Source organism: Mesoplodon mirus, assembly GCF_964341445.2.
Source record: "Mesoplodon mirus genome assembly, chromosome: 13".
NCBI classification, from domain to species: Eukaryota; Metazoa; Chordata; class Mammalia; order Artiodactyla; family Ziphiidae; genus Mesoplodon; species Mesoplodon mirus.
Genome location: NC_138989.1, coordinates 15,636,737 through 15,653,401, shown reverse-complemented (window position 1 = coordinate 15,653,401; position 16,665 = coordinate 15,636,737). Strand labels below are relative to the sequence as shown.

Here is a 16,665-nt window from a genome sequence, read left to right as displayed (position 1 = left end):
TCTACGAATACTCTGCTGTATGTGACTATATAGGACATCACTTAAAACAGTCAGGTGGCAGCTCATTGTCCCACACCTACTCGGAGATGGTTTCATTTCCGCACATGTCAATTGCCTCTCCCACCTGAGTAGCATTTGTTGCAGGGTGTAGATGGACCGTAAGTCATTCGGCTGATCCTCCGTTGAGAACAATCAGGCTGTCATCTGCCTCCTGTTGTGCACTTGTAATTAGAGTGTCACTTGATGGATGAGAGGATAGGAAAGTGAAGGACTTGCCCAAGGTCATGTAGCTCTTTGGTGGCAAAGCTGGCATTGGAACATAGGTCTCCTGACCTGGCCCGCCTTGTTTGTGGTTCCTCCACAAAGCTGCAGGGGCTTTGGGGGAAAGGAGGAGCATGGCACTAAACCCCAAAAGACCACTTTGGGTGATGGGTGTAGACAAACCCCCTGCTTCTGGGTAGTGTCTCACTCAGCCATTCTCTTAATTCTCTTAACAGGGTTACAGCCACCAACAGCCTTCTTCCTGTGCCCCGTATGTCCCTCGGCTCCACTCTGGCACAGCAGCTCAGCAAGCCCCAGGATAACTCCCTCTGATGACGGGTAAGTCACTGCTCACCGCTGAGACCCAGCTGAGAGCAGGATCTATTTAAAGAAGCACAAGTTTCCAGGTGCTGAGTCACACTGGGCTGGACCAGGCAGTCTGAGTCCAGGCAGCGTGGATGTTCACTGCACAGTGGCCACTTCAGCCTGGCTCAGACTCTGGCAACCACCCCAAAGAGGCTCTGAGCTGAGACGCCACATTTAATAAGATGAAACATGGCACCTCAAGCCCCACATCAGTTTCTAGATTTTAAATGTAGGTATTTTCATTTCCTCCTCACTGACCACTACTCTTTAGTATAATGGTGATCAATCAGCCAAAATTGCTGTCACAGAGACCCAGATTTAAATCCCAGCTCTGCTGCTTACTAGCTGTGTGACCCTGGGCAAGTTGAATAGACTCTCTGAATCTCAGTGCCCTCATTTGTAAAGTAGGGTTAATAGCTAACTTCTAGAGTGTAGAAGAGAGATAAATGCAGCAATATATGGTAAGCCCATATCATGCACCTGGCATATAGTAAGCACTCTACAACTAATAGCAAATAAATTAAGTTAAATACACATTCAGCATTATGCTAGGCACAATGTGATATGATGCCTGCTCTCATGAGAGTTGTTTAAAGAAGACATAAACTTGTGAAATTATGATTCACAAATCTGAATGATGCAACATTCAGACAGTTACTGAGAATCTGCTTTGGTTCACTCAAGGCACTGACTGAAGGAATGCACAAGTGGTTTGTGTCCTCAAGCCACTCACTATCTAATGGGAGAGACACGCAGACATATGGTTACAGCACAATGTGAAACGTTCTCAAATACGTTTAAATTGATATGGGAATCCAGGTCAAGGAGCAGCTAATTCTGCCTGGGACATTCTGAAAGGTAAAACACCGTGGCAGATACATGGCATATGTGACATCACTCTCCAGTCTACGTCTGTGGCAGACATTGGTCATCCATCTTGGCACTGAGCACAACACAGTGACCTTCTGCATCCTTCTCAACACAGTGTTCCAGACAGCTATAACCAGTCAGTCAACACTGATATGATGAATGCTATCTGCCAGTTAAAAAAGTGTTCCGCAATGGGATACAGATAATTAGAACTCTTGATCTCATGGAAGAGAACTGGTCTGGAGAGAGGCATGAGGAGACTTGAAATCCAGTTGTGGCTTTGACATGTATACCATGTAGACTTGGGTCATTTAATCTCTTTGAACTTGGTTTCCTCTAAGTGACTCTGATTCTTGGTGTTCTGAGACAAGAGAGGTGGATCCAGTTTGGGTGTTCAAGGAAGGCTTACCACAAGTGGTGACATTTCAGGGGGCTTTGAAGGAAGGGCATAATTTGCATCAACAGAGAGCTGTGTGTGCATGTATGTGTGTGTGTGTGCACCCATGCATGCACATTCTAAGAGTATGAGGGAACTGGTAAGTAGGCAATGGGCGGATTTCAGAATCTACTCCCATCTACCTTCTCCAAAATAAAAAGCAAATACACCCCCTGTAGTCTACTCTGTGGAGTGGGGAAACTATAGTGGGGGTCCAATTGCAATACCTGCCAGGAGACAGTCACAATCATGGAAAAAGTGGGTCCTTCCAGGGAAGTCTGCGTGTGGGGAGGGGCTCTGTGAGAGGTGGCGGCCAGTGGGTGGCAGCAACCTGCTGCTCCTACCTTTTGCATTTCAAATTATGTCCCTCAACAAGGGTCCCATTTATCTTCTCAGCAGGGCCAGGTGACCTGAGCCCATGAGGACACCCGCTGATGGGTGGAAAAGGTGTTTGCCATGCAGACCTGTGACCCACAGCTGTGCCCTTGGAGGGGCTGTCCTCCAAAATGAAACCGGGGCAGAGCCATGTATAGCTTGGTTCAAGCCTTTCCTATCTACTTTTCTCATTCCACCTGTAGCTCAGTTGACCACTCAGCAGAATGGTTCCAGTACGTAGAATCCGCAGTCACACTGCTTGGGTTCACATTCTGGCTCTGCACCCTCTTGCACTGTTGGTGGGAATGTAAATGGATAAGCCACTATGGAGGACAGTACGGAGTTTCCTTAAAAAACTAAAAATAGAACTACCATATGACCCAGCAATCCCACTACTGGGCATATACCCTGAGAAAACCATAATTCAAAAAGAGTCATGTACCAGAATGTTCATTGCAGCTCTATTTACAATAGCCAGGACATGGAAGCAACCTAAGTGTCCATCGACAGATGAAAGGATAAAGAAGATGTGGCACATATATACAATGCAATATTACTCAGCCATAGAAAGAAATGAAATTGAGTTATTTGTAGTGAGGTGAATGGACCTAGAGACTGTCATACAGAGTGAAGTAAGTCAGAAAGAGAAAAACAAATACCATATGCTAACACATATATATGGAATCTAAAAAAAAAAAAAAGAAGGTTCTGAAGAACCTAGGGGCAGGACAGGTGTAGATGTAGAGATGTAGAGAATGGACTTGAAGACACAGGAAGGGGGAAGGGTAAGCTGGGACAAAGTGAGAGAGTGGTATGGACATATATACACTACCAAATGTAAAATACATAGCTAGTGGGAAGCAGCCACATAGCACAGGGGGATCAGCTCGGTGCTTTGTGACCACCTAGAGGGGTGGGACAGGGAGGGCGGGAGGGAGACGCAAGAGTGAAGAGATATGGGGATATATGTTTATGTATATCTGATACACTTTGTTATACAGCAGAAACTAACACACTATTGAAAAGCAATTATACTCCAATAAAGATGTTAAAAAAAAAAATCTGGTTCTGCCATTTCCAAACTCTGTGACCTTAGGCAGGTGATTTGACCTCTCTGAGCCTTAGTTTCCTCATCAATAAAATACCGGACAATAATAGTACCTACTTCATAGAGAGGTGTGTAGATTCAATGAAAAAAATCTAGGTAAACACAGTGTAGTACCTGGCTTATCATAAATATTCACTAAATATTATTATTTCATTATAAGTTATAATTTTTCCTCTTTTACCCTGTCTTTCCCCTGATGGATTGTAAGTGGTTGAAGCAAAAAAAAAAAAAAAAAAAAAAAAAAAAGCTTTTTGTTCAAATAACTGAAGGATCTAATATTATTGGCCTCAGGTATGGCTGGATCTAGGGACTCAAATAATACCATCAGGACTTTCTCTTCCTCTCAGATCTATTTCCCTTTGTGTTGGCTTCGTTCTTCAGTATGTTCATTCTTGCTAGTGGCAATTCAGGTATACCTCTATCCATTGTAATAACACCAGGAGAAATGGAGATCCTTTCCATTTCTGGGTCCTGAGAGAATCTAGAATTGCTTCTCATTGGACCACTTTGTCATGTGCCCATCCTTGATCCAGTCACTATGACCAGGAAGATGGAATAAACTGATCGGTCAGATTTGGGTCATGTGTTTATCCCTTGGGAAACCACAGGGAATGAGAGTGGACCAAAGGTCATGGAAGTGGTAGAGGGGAAGGTGTGATGTTTCAGCTGAATATGTGTTATTACTGTTATGCCCAAATTCCAGTTTTGGGGGAAGAAAGGCCAGCCTCCCTAAATTTGGACTCTGAGATGTTAGGGGTGACTTGTGAGATTATTTCTGCCCACAGCAAGGGTAGAAGCAGTTAAGAGAAGACTCCACAGGTCCCTGATGTTCCTCACAGAACAGAGAATGGACAAGCAATGCTTGTTTCCCAGAAGCAGACCCTGAGATGAGGATTCATGTGAAAAGGATTTATGAGGAAGCATTCTCAGGGGAAACTGGGAGGGGAAGGAGGGAAATAGGGATCTCAAGGGAAGGAAAAGAGGCCATGCAGGGATGTGGTACCAAGGACAGTTCCAAGGGAGTAATCTTCACTTAATCCTGCAGGGGCAGCTCTGGAGACAGTGTAGTCAAACTTTGGAGTTGTCCCTATAAGGAGGCGAGAGGGTTGGAGTATTTGCGCCCCTGCACCTGTCAGTCACTAGTTAAGGGAATTCCCAGACTCTTGAGGTTCTCTGTGTCACCTGTGAGGCAGCCAGCATGCATGAAAATGGTAAAGGGATCCAAGGCAATCTGGATGGAGCCCTGACAGTGGTTGCCACTCCTCCCCAGAGCAAAATAGCTCAGTCTTTAGAGCCCAGTTCAAATTCTCAGCAACAGAATTCTGATTGGTACTGTGTGAGTGTGTTGACCACCCCTTTCTCAAACAGGTGTGGCTGGGGGATTGCGTAGGACATTAAACGGCCCATTTGAAGGAAGGTTGTAGGTGGAGCAGGGTTAATAAGAAAGAGCTAAGGGGAACCGGTCACATCCCTAGTACAGAGATGTTCCTCAGCAAATGTCTGTTGGAAGAATGCTGTGTACCTGGCGCCGGGGCAAGGTTCCTAGCGGATGCAAAGATGGCAAAGACAGAGCGTCTTCTTTGAGATAACACGGGGATAGTGGTTTCCCCACCAGCCATGTGAATTTTTCAAGGGCTAGGACCACATCTTATTGAGGCTTCTATTCACACAGATCTAGCACACAGTAGGTGCTTAGTAAATGTTGGTTAAGCTGAATTGATGTTTGTTGAGTTCAGCTGTGGGGAGGCAGTGCTGTTGGCATTTTGCTCCCACCCCCCACTGCCCACCTCCTTGATCTCACCCTCAGCCATTTCCTCTGACTCCACCCAGAATGAGAAGGACCCACCAGGGCAGCAAGGAGGTTCTAGAGTGGAACCCCGCTGAATAGGATGTCACGATGTTTGAGTTTCAGTCACAGCCTTGCCTGACTGTATGAAATCAGGGTCCCCACTTCCCCAGTCCAATGAGGGGCCTTGCTGGGGTCCTTGTTCACGCCACCATTCAGAAATGCAGTTAACGACGTGGTCAAATAGTCAGTGTTGGAGAATAGTCAGTGTTCTGAGGTCAAGGCCAGCTCTTCCACTCTCTGGTTTGCCTTTGGGCTAGTTACTTGACCTTTCAGTGCTGCAGTTTCTCATCAGAAAACTGGCATGGTAATGACAGCTTTTCCTTGTGGGGCTTTTGTGGGGATTGGATAAGATGTTACAATATTCTTCAGCCATAATGGACTGATACAGGCTGCAACATGGAGGAACCTTGAAAACAGGATGCTGAGAGGAAGAAGCCAGAGCTGAAAGGTCACATACTGTGTGATCCCACTTATGGAAAATGTCCAGAATGGGCAAACCTATAGAGATAGAAAGTAATTAGTGGTTGCCAGAGGCTGGGAGCAGGGAGAATGAGAAGTGAATTTCTAACAGGTACAGGGTTTCTTTTGGGGGTGATGAAAATGCTCAGGAATTAGATAGCGTTAATGGCTGCACAGCCTTGTGAACATTTAAAAACTACTGAACTGTACAATTTTATTTTTTATTATTTTTATTGAAGTATGGTTGATTTACAATGTTGTGTTAGTTTCAGGTGTACGGCAAAGTGATTCAGATCTATCAAAATCCATATATATCCTTTTTCAGATTCTTTTCACTTACAGGTTATAACAAAATATTGAGTATAGTTCCCTGTGCTATACAGTAGGTCCTTGTTATTTATCTACTTTATATATAATGGTGTGTATATGTTAATCCCAAACTCCTGATTTATCCCTCCCCACCCCCACTTTTCCCCTTTGATAACCATAAGTTTATTTTCTATGTCTGTGGGTCTATGAACTGTACAATTTTAAATAGTGAGTTTTATGGTGTGGGGATTATATCTCAATTCAAACAAGCAAACAAAAAGATGTGGTTTGTAAAGTCCCTAGCTCACAGCAAGTACTCGATGAATTATCTTCCCACTGGGTTATTGCAGTGACCTCCTCACTGGTCTTTACACCTCTCCCCTTGCTCCCCATCAGTGCACTCAGTGGTTTGTAAGTTCACGTCACTCCGGCTCTCTCAACTCTTCTGTGGCACCTGTCTCTCTGAGTAGAAGCCCAGGTCATTACAATGACCTATAGGACCCTCACCATCAGGCTCCTGGCCTCCTCTCTCATAATATCTCCTGGAATTCTTCCCTCGGTCTCTCTGTTCTGGCAATATTAGCCTCTTGCTGCTCCACAAACACATGCTAGATATGTCCCTACCTCAGGACCTTTGCACTTGCCATACCCTCTGCCTGAACAAACGTCCCTTAGGTGTCTGCTGGGCTTGCTCTTCTGCCTCCTTCAGGTGATTGCTCAAACATTACCTTCTCAATGGGACCTTCCCTGACAATTCACTGTATTTAAAATAGAAACCTCTTACCTGGGTGCTCCCTATTCACCTGCCCAGATTATAGTAGCACTTAAACGTTTATTGCCAGAATGTCATGAGGGCAGGATTTCTGTGTGTCTTGTACACTGCTGTGTCCCCAGCACCTGGCACCATCAGTACTCAATATTTTTTGACTGAGTAAATAAGTGTTAGTGCCTACTATAATTGCTAATAAACTTTCTGAGACTTTTGATCTTTTTATTTTCCTCTCACGAATATGTCTTGCAGACTTCAACCTGCCACTGTTTTGAGGCTTCTTTCTTCCTTCCAGCGTATTCCTACTGGGTGTTGGTTTTAGAGGTGTTTTAGAGGTAAACATTATCCTTGTGGTATAATTATGAAGTTGCTCTAGAAAATAGTTTCATCTCCCTTTGAAGTGAATCCTCTTCTTCTTGAAAAGGCATCAGAACCCCCCTACTGAATTCTTCACCACAGCAAAATTAGTTTCCTAAAGCTGATGGGGAAGCTGATTTGTGTATTACTGTCAGTTGGAAGACTTTGAAATTAATTGTCTTAGCTAACCTTGTTGAGATCTAACCATGTTATGTTTAGTGTGTAAAAGCATTATCTCCTCATTGGTGTCTGGCGGCATGTGGGTCCTGCCTTATTCTCTCTTCAGCAGGAGAATGTAATTTTTGTTGGTTTCAGAATTAAGATGGAGAGCTAAGTGGTTGTGGGAAGAACTCTCAGATTGGGAGGCAGATTTTAGAATTTCAATTCTAGAAATATCCCTGAAGTAGACTGATCATATGGCTTGGGGTCAGGCTATCCCTTCTGGACCTTTTGGAGGGGGTACATCCTGAAATAATTTTAAATTACATAAGTAACAGAGAATACATTTTTATAAAAAATTAAAATTTACAAGCAAAGCCAGTATCACCTTTGACCATGACTCTCCCATGTTCCTAAAGTATCCTATTTGTTAGATGTTTATATTTCCAGATAATCTTCCATGCATCTCTGTATTAATATGTATAGTATTGTTATATGAATGTGTTTTACATAAATGTACAATACTGTAAGATTGTAATCACAACTGGCTTATTCCACCCAACATGTGTCTTAAAGTTCTTTCCATGTCAGTACATATATGTGTGTTATATTTTTAAATAGCTTCACGGTATTTCTACTGGTCAGCTCAGGCTGCACAACAAAATGCCACAGACTGGGTGGCTTAAACAATAGACATTTATTCCTCACATTTTTGGAGGCTGGGAAGTCCAAGATCAAGGTGCCAGATGAGGTGGTTTCTGCGGAAGCCCTCTTCTTGGCTCACAGCTGGCCTCCTTCTCTGTGTCCTCACATGGCAGAGAGAGAGCAAGTTTTGGTGTCTCTTCCTCATCTTACAAGAATGTTAATCCCACCATGGGGTCCCCACCCTCAGGCCTCATCTAAACCTAATTACCTCCCAAAGGACCCACCTCCTAATACCATCACCCTGGGGGTTAGGGACCCAGCATATGCATGTTAGTGGGGGGGAGGGCAACAAACATTCAGTCCATAACAGTATTCCATCATACAGATATGTCATTACTTACTTAGCCATTTTCTTTTCTTTTTTTTTTTTAGTCTTTATTGGAGTATAATTGCTTTTACAATGTTGTGTTAGTTACCACTGTACAACAAAGTGAATCAGCTATACGTATACATATATCCCCATATCCCCTCCCTCTTGCGTCTCCCTCCCACCCTCCCTATCCCACCCCTCTAGGTGGTCACAAAGCATCGAGCTGATCTCCCTGTGCTACGCACTGCTTCCCTCTAGCTATGTGTTTTACATTTGGTAGTGTATATACGTCCATGCCACTCTCTCACTTCGTCCCATTAACCATTTTCTTATTGATGAATGCTGTACTGTAGTTCTGTCATTCTTAAAGGGAGGAAACTGAACAAGTTAAACTTTAAATCATTTCCATTATAACGTGGGTATAACTGGCATCCCATGTGGCCCAGGCTTTGTTCTGTGTCAGTTCAAAGAAATAACAGTCTGACCTAAAAATACAGTTGAACACTATTTAATGTATTACTGGGTTGTCCAGGAAATCCCCAAAGGCAGTGGTGTGGTGTGGTATGGGCAAGGGTCAAAGTTAGAAGTACATTCTTTTTAGTGTATTGGTATGTTTGTTGTTTTCAGGTATTATTTTATTTTGGCTGCATTGGTTCTTCGTTGTTGCGCGCGGCTTTTTCTCTAGTTGCAGCGAGCTGGGGCTACTCTTCATTGCCGTGCGCGGGCTTCTCTTGTTGTGGAGACAGGCTCTAGGTGCGCGGGCTTCAGTAGTTGTGGCTTGTGAGCTCTAGAGCACAGGCTCAGTAGTTGTGGCGCACGGGCTTAGTTGCTCCGCGGCATGTGGGATCTTCCCAGATGCCAGGGCTTGAACCCGTGTCGCCTGAATCGGCAGGTGGATTCTTAACCACTGCACCACCAGGGAAGTCCCAAGTATTATCTTGATTCTTTTGATTTCAGGTAGAATTGTGTTTATCCTTATGGAGGTTGGCAAACCAGTTTTCTTTCCATTTGAATGATAAATGCACACATAGATAAGAGGTATACATGGTTACAAATTAAAAGACAGAAAAGGATATGAGGTTGAAATCCTCCCTCCCACATCTGTTCCCTAGTTCTTTTGCCAGAGACATGCGCTAATTCCAGTCTCTTATATATTCTCTTGTCTATGAAAGCAAATTGGCTTAAACACAAATGGTGCCATACTGAACATAGTTCGGACACTTGTCTTTTTAATTTTTTACCTATGGAAAAATTCAAACATAAACAGAAGTAAAGAGAATGATATGCTAAATCCCTCTGTACTCATCATTCAGCTGAACAATTACCAGCATGTCGCCCTTGCTTTTTCAACTATATCATACATCTTGGACCTGATTCCATTTCAGTTTGTTCAAACTTGCCTCATTTATTTTCATGGTTGCTTAGGATTCTATAGTAAGACATCCCATAATTCACTTTACCAGTGTCCTGTTGATGGACATTTATATAGTTTCTAATCTTATGTCACTACAAACAATGCAGCAGTGAGTATTCTTTTACATCCCTCTTTGGGCACATATGGGAAAAAATCTGAAAGAAATTCCTGGAAGTGAAATTGCGGAGTCAAAGGCGAATGCATTTAGAATATTGATACAGATTGCCAAATGGCCCACTAGTGGAATTGCATTAATTCTTGCTCTCACTTGTAGTATATGAGAGCGTTCATTTCCCCCCATGGTCATCAACATGATGTATTATCACTTTTTTTTTTTTTGTGGTATGCGGGCCTCTCACTGTTGTGGCCTCTCCCGTTGTGGAGCACAGGCTCCGGACGCGCAGGCTCAGCGGCCATGGCTCACGGGCCCAGCCACTCCACAGCATGTGGGATCTTCCCGGACCGGGGCATGAACCCGTGTCCCCTGCATCAGCAGGAGGACTCTCAACCACTGTGCCACCAGGGAAGCCCTATCACATTTTTTATCTTTAAAATACTCTCTGGTTATGTCTTCAGCCGTGTTTTTCAAACCGAGAAGTGAGATCTATTTAGTAGGTTGTGAAGTCAATTTAGTGGGTAGAAATCAGCATAGAATAGAATAGAACATAACAGAGAACATCCTTTTTGATAAGGGGAAGTTTTGTTTTGTGAAACTTCTGCTTTGGTCACACATCTGGGTTTGTGTGTGTGTGTATATAAACTGGGTTGTGATGTAAAACATAGTTTTTACCGTGGGTCTTCATCTAAAGGGTTTGAAAAAGATTGCTCTACAGTGATAGCAGCTACTTTCTAGAACAATCTTCTCTCACTCTCAACTCTCACTCTAAACTTAACAAAAAGAAAATCTCCCAAATCCTCTCTTTCTTGCAGTTTCCCTTTCCCTTTCATCTCTCATCCTGTCCTTTGAGAAAAATATCCTGATGCAAATTCACTTCAGCCGGTCTCCCTTCTGTCACTCGAGCCCACCTCACCTCATGTCAGGTGTGAGTTGGTTTGTTTCGCAAAAAGGAAGTTATTTACATTCAGAGTACATCAGCCTTTCTGGTGAGGAACTGTCCTGTACATTACAGGGCATTTAGAATCCTTGGCCCCAGACACTAAATGCTAGGCGCATCCTCCTAGCCCCTGCAATTAAAAAAATGCCCCTTCTCTACTTTTCTGAGTTCCCCCTAGGAGACTGTACCGTCCCCAATGGAACGTCTTGCTGCTGGTTCTGGGGTGGTGGAAACAATGGCTGTAGCTGTACTTGAACAAACTTTGTCCCAGTCACCTTTGCTTTAAAGTCCTTCCTGCCTCAGAGCCTTCAGATGTGCTGTTTCCTCTGTTTGCAACACTCTAGGCCCCAATTCCCGCCCCCACCCCGCCAGCTTGGCCATTTCCTCTATTTATCCTTCAGGTCTAAGTGCCACCCATTTCAGGAGGTCTCGCCTGTTAGAAGCTCTTTCCCTTCATCTCACTCTGCACAGTTGCATGCTATTCTATTTCTCATTTATTCGGTATATGACCTGAATCTCCCTCTAGTGTTTATGCTCCTCCACTAGGGCAGGGACCCCGGTTGTCCCATCCACAGATGTATCCCCAGTGTGGTGTCTAATATCTAGAAGGCAATCCGTAGATATTTCTAGAAAGAATGATTTATATGTGTTCTCGTTTAGTATCAGAGGAGGTACTGATGGACCAGTGACCATATCCTAAGGGTATTAAATGACTCTACCTCCTTTGGTGAGAGGCTCTTTGCCGTCTGCGAAATGATAGCCTGAGGAAATTCTGATGAATTGTCCTAGGCAGGCATATCAGCCAGGGGCATGGCAGGAACAGGCCAGAAACAGAGGCACATTCAACCCAGGAGATAAACCCAGGAGATCTATGGAAGGCAGGGTTTAGGGAATCTTCCAAATATTGTGCAACTAGGGGGCTTGAACCAGCAGGAGGTTACAGCTTTAGGTATTAAGGGATGAGGGGAGGGACAAGTTACCTGAAGCTTGAGAGAGAAAGTTGTGGAGAGCTCCACCTGACAGGGGCAGGGTGGCATTTGGCTAAGGGACTTGGCCAACCCGTGGTGACTCCACCGGAGGGGGGCATGGGAATAAATACGCCAGCTCTCTCTCCTCCCATCCCCTGACCTCCTGTCAGGGCCTCCCCTTAGCCGAACCCAATGGGCAAGGGAGCCCAATGATGCAGCCTATATAGGTCAGCCTCCTGTATGCTCAGTCCGTACAGAGCAGGGTGGACAGGGGTGGAGAGTGCTCTGAAGGAGAAACAGAGTTGACTGGGACAGGGATTTTTCTTAGGGGACAGTAATGGTGTGGCCTTGAGAGGCCATGGAATAGAGTGGTTAAGAACATGGGTGCCCGGGAGATCAGCTTGGTGCTTTATGTCCACCTAGAGGGGTGGGATAGTGAAGGTGGGAAGGAGACGCAAGAGGGAGGAGTTATGGGGATATGTGTATACATATAGCTGATTCACTTTGTTATATAGCAGAAACGAACACACCATTGTAAAACAATTATACTCCAGTAAAGATGTTAAAAAAAAAAAACCCAAAAACCATATGATCATTAAAAAAAAAAAAAAAAAAAGAAGAACATGGGTGCCAGAGGCAATGTTCCTGGGTTTAGATCCTACTCTTCCACCTCCTAGGTATGTCACTTCTCTCTGCCTCAGTTTCCTTATCTATAAAATGGGAATAATAATGGTGCCCAGTACATAGGGTTGTGTGGGCCATTGAATGTGTTATATAGCATGTCAAGTACTTAGACTAGTGATTGACACATGGCGAGTGCTCAATAATTGCTAGCTCTTATTAGTACTGGCATTGGGACATTGTTCTCCTAGGCTTGTAGAGAAATTTGAAGAGGAGGAGAAAATAAATAAGACCTTTCTTTGAGGGATGGGGCTTTGCAGAAGCAAAAAGAGGTAAAATATAATGATGGTGGAATTGGTTCCCTGGTGTGGAAAAGATCTTTCATTTCTTTTCCATTATGAGGCTTGACCCCAGCTTTGAAATTTTGATTGCTAGTACGAATTGAGTTTACTTATTTTTCTCACTTTCAACACTGTCATCTTTTTTTCAGAAAAATAATCTATAGGCTGATGGAACATACTTGAATGGAGAGATTAAATTAGTTTTCATTTGCTACTTTGAAATGTTTTAATCCCCTGAAGAGAAAGATTAAAGCTCTTTACAGAGGGTAGGGGTGTATTTTTAAAAAATTAATGTTGATATTCAGCATTCCACAGAATCTTCCTTCATTTCCTGGTGTCAGTGGATAGAATCATTTTGTTGCCCACATTACCGCCAGGCCATAGTGAAAGGAGAAGCAGGGATTGGGGGAGGGCTGAGAGTACTGGAAAGGAAAATCAAATAACAAGTTTGCTTCATAAAGAAAGGCACAAGGGAAGGGAAGGATACCAAGAAGATGTACCAAAGCACGTCCTAACAAAGGAACCAACCGTGTTGTGAAAAAATATATATCTTCTCTATCTTTAGATATCTATGGATTAATTGAACTATAGGGACAGATCTCTATAGAGATAGACATAGATATACAGATATATATAAATAGGTATTTTGGATTAACAAATTTTTAATAAGGGCAAAGAGTTTGGAATGAATGGAGAACTCTCTCAAGCATGAGAGACAAGGTCTCAGACTGTCACTGCGTACAAAGTGTTATGATTATTAAATGTGAATAAAATATTTATAATGAGGGAACACTAAACCTTACCCAGTTGCCAGTGCCCTGGAGACTTCTGAGACCACTGAGTTGGGAGTCCAGAGAACTGGCTTCACCCTCTGGAAATTCCTGTCTTTGGTTTGTTACCCTTCCAAAACATTGCGTCTTCTCAGCCTTGTATCTTGATTATACTATGTCTACTGCTTCCCTTGCAAGGTTTGGGTTAGTGAGTATGAAAATCCTTTGAAGAGTATAAAAGTTGTATAAAGAACATAGTATATGTTTAAAGCATAATAATAAGCAAATGATAAGTATCCATTCATACAGGAAGATTCATTGTCTAGGTACAGTGTGCCAGGCATTGTGCTAGGCCCTGGGGATACAGGGGTAACTGACTACTTTGAGGGAGAGGAGAAACAGTGCTTGATGTGTAAGACAGTTGATAGAGATTAAAATTTGTTCTAAGATACTGTCTTGGAGGAGGATAGAGAAATGGATTCATTTTAGATTAAGTCCCATATGCATGTTAAAAGGGGAAGGTAACCACTGAAAGAATAGAAAGAATATATAACTTTCCTATTAGCAGTGGGGGAAATAGGAGGCAGGAGAGGCAGAGGGAGGACCATGCAAAAAGCAGGGTAAACAGAAAGCACAAAATAAGATGGTAGAGAAAAATTCAAATATCTCAGTAATAATAATAAATATAAATGGTCTAAACTTGCTAGTTACAAGATAGAGATCAGGGAATTCCCTAGTGGTCCAGTGGTTAGGACTCGGTGCTTTCACTACCGTGGCTCAGGTTGAATCCCTGATCAGGGAACTAAGATCCTACAAGCCATGTGGCATGGCCAAAAAAAAAAGAGATCAGAGATGGAGAGTGGGGAGAATCCAGTATATCTAACACATAAAAACAGAGAAAGGTTGAGTTGAAATACGTTTTTCCTCCCGGGGGGTGGATTATAATTGTGTCCAACATCTTTTATCACTACTTTCATTTCCCACTTTCTCTAGGGACTTCATAATAAAGCTGGGATTGAGTTAAATTGGCTGGAGAGAAATCAAGGGTGGCAGAGAAAAGAAATGAGAGGGCATCTATTGAGTCAGGTCTGTGCTGGATGGTTTTGAAAGGGAACAAACTTGTTTAGGATAGAAATGTTCATTCTGGTATAGCCTGTTAGTCAAACACTCAGACTGTGGTGTCGGACAGACCTGGACTGGGATTCCAATTCATTTAGTCATTCATTCACTCACTTAACTAATATTTATTGAATACCAGCTATGTGCTAAGAAATTTGCTGGGAAGTTGCTTTAATCGCTCCGTGAGTTAGTTTCCTCATTGTATCAGTTATCTCTTCCTACGCTAATGTTATGTAAGAAACAGTCACAAAACCCCAGTGGCACATAACAATAAACATTTATTACTGCTCACTAGTCTGTAGGTAGCCTGGGTGGAAATGCCAATCAGGACAGGGCTTGGCTAGTCTTTCTGGGTTTGCATAGGGGCTGTGGGACTCGGGGAGCCAGCTGGTCACAGATAGCCTAAGCTGGGCTTAGTTGTGTCTCATGTGACCTCTCTCATCTTCCAGCAGGACAGTTTGGGTTTATTACTGGGCAGGAGTTCAAGAGAGGAAGTAGAAGTTGCAAGGCCCCCTGAAGTCTAGGCTCCTGGCATTCTATTGGTCAAAGTAAGACACAGGGCAACCTGATTCAAGGAGTAGAGAAATTGTTCCATCTCTTGATGGACAGAGATGCAAAACCTCATTGCCATGTGAAGTCACATTGCAAGGGCTGTGGGTACAGGGAAAGGAAGAATTAGGGCCATTTTTGCAACCAATCTGCTACAAGCTTCTTGTTATGCTGAGGTAATATTAACACCTACTTCTTAAGAGTTATTGTGAGAATTCGGTGAGATCTTGCATACAAAGCAGTGATTCTGAGCCAGGCTTGCTGGAAGGGCTCAGCAAATAATAGCCATTTCTGCTGCCGTTGTTGTTGGGATCATTAATGTTGTTATTATTATTGATCTGAGTCCTCCTCATCCCTGGGCAATCTGCTCAGTGCAGTTCAGAGGTTCAGATCCCTGAGCCAAGCTTTGCTCCTGCATACCTGATTGCTCTTCCGCTTAATAAAGGAGCAAGTCAGTTGATGGAAAATTTCCTTGATTTTGCGAACACAGATGCCACTGTGTGTTAGCATCCTTTGGCCATTAGCTGTCAAGGCAGCCAGGGCAGAGATCTATTTAAAGAACACATAGGTGCCTTTGCTTTTTGCCATCAAAGCTGTGCCAGGGAAAGAGACACATCTGAAACAGGGGCAGAAGGGTCCTGATATAAGACAGACCTTCGTTTGCCACCTGCATTTACTCAAGAAAGTGGAATTAATTGCCTAATGAGGTTTGGTCTCCTCATGTTAATTAATGATGCCACAGCCAAATGTTAGTGGTTTGTTATTTGCTTTTATTTGCAAAGGAGAGGGATTGAGCCCCCAGTTAGAAATGCCTCACAGGCTGCAGTTTTGTTAAATTCTATAGTCCTGCTCACAATGCCTCAAGCAGGCTGGATGCTCCTAGTTGAGGTAAGAGAAAAGGGATCATTGAGTCTTGGCTTTGTTGAGGCTCTTGTTTATTGCCAAGGAAAGGATGACCAAGATGCTTTTCACCATGTGGGATAAACCTCAACGTGGTTGATATTATGGGCCTGACATCAGCCTCCTTTCCAAGTGGGAGGCACCCGCACTTGCAAAAAAGAATCTACATTTAGGGAGAAGAGCAGAACAAATTTATTGATATAAATCTCCACATATTTTAATTTTTTAAAAGAAGGGAAACACCTTCTTTTGAGTTCTACCCCAAAACAGAAGAGCCAGAGATGAAATGTGTTTGTGATTCATCAGAAAACAGACAGGTTTTATTTCTCTTACTTTTAGAAGTAGCTGTCTAGGTACTGGGTTCTGTCGAATGAGAGAGGAATTATATTTGGAAATCCTAATTGTGGAGAGGCTTTCTTTAAAAAGCAGCGTAAAGCCAAACTGGCTCCCACTGATGCTTCTTTCGTTGTTTCTTTTTTTTCTTTAATCCTTCTGACACTCTGAAAGTAGTTCACACATGGAATTAAAGGAATCCATTTTGTCCATCCTTGATGTTTACTTGACTTTGTAGTTCCTCTCTAGAAGCCCCAATCTC

The 16,665-nt window shown here is 43.2% G+C and overlaps 1 protein-coding gene across 4 annotated transcripts in view; it reads left to right on the top strand.

Moving 5' to 3' along the window:
• RPH3A (rabphilin 3A) overlaps positions 1 to 16,665 on the top strand; it is a 301,610-nt gene that overhangs the window by 173,561 nt on the left and 111,384 nt on the right. For all 4 annotated transcript variants that reach the window (XM_082641651.1, XM_082641652.1, XM_082641649.1 and 1 more), the window contains one exon: positions 498 to 600. The gene's annotated coding sequence lies outside the window, so the exon portion shown is untranslated. The remainder of the gene's footprint in view (positions 1 to 497; positions 601 to 16,665) is intronic.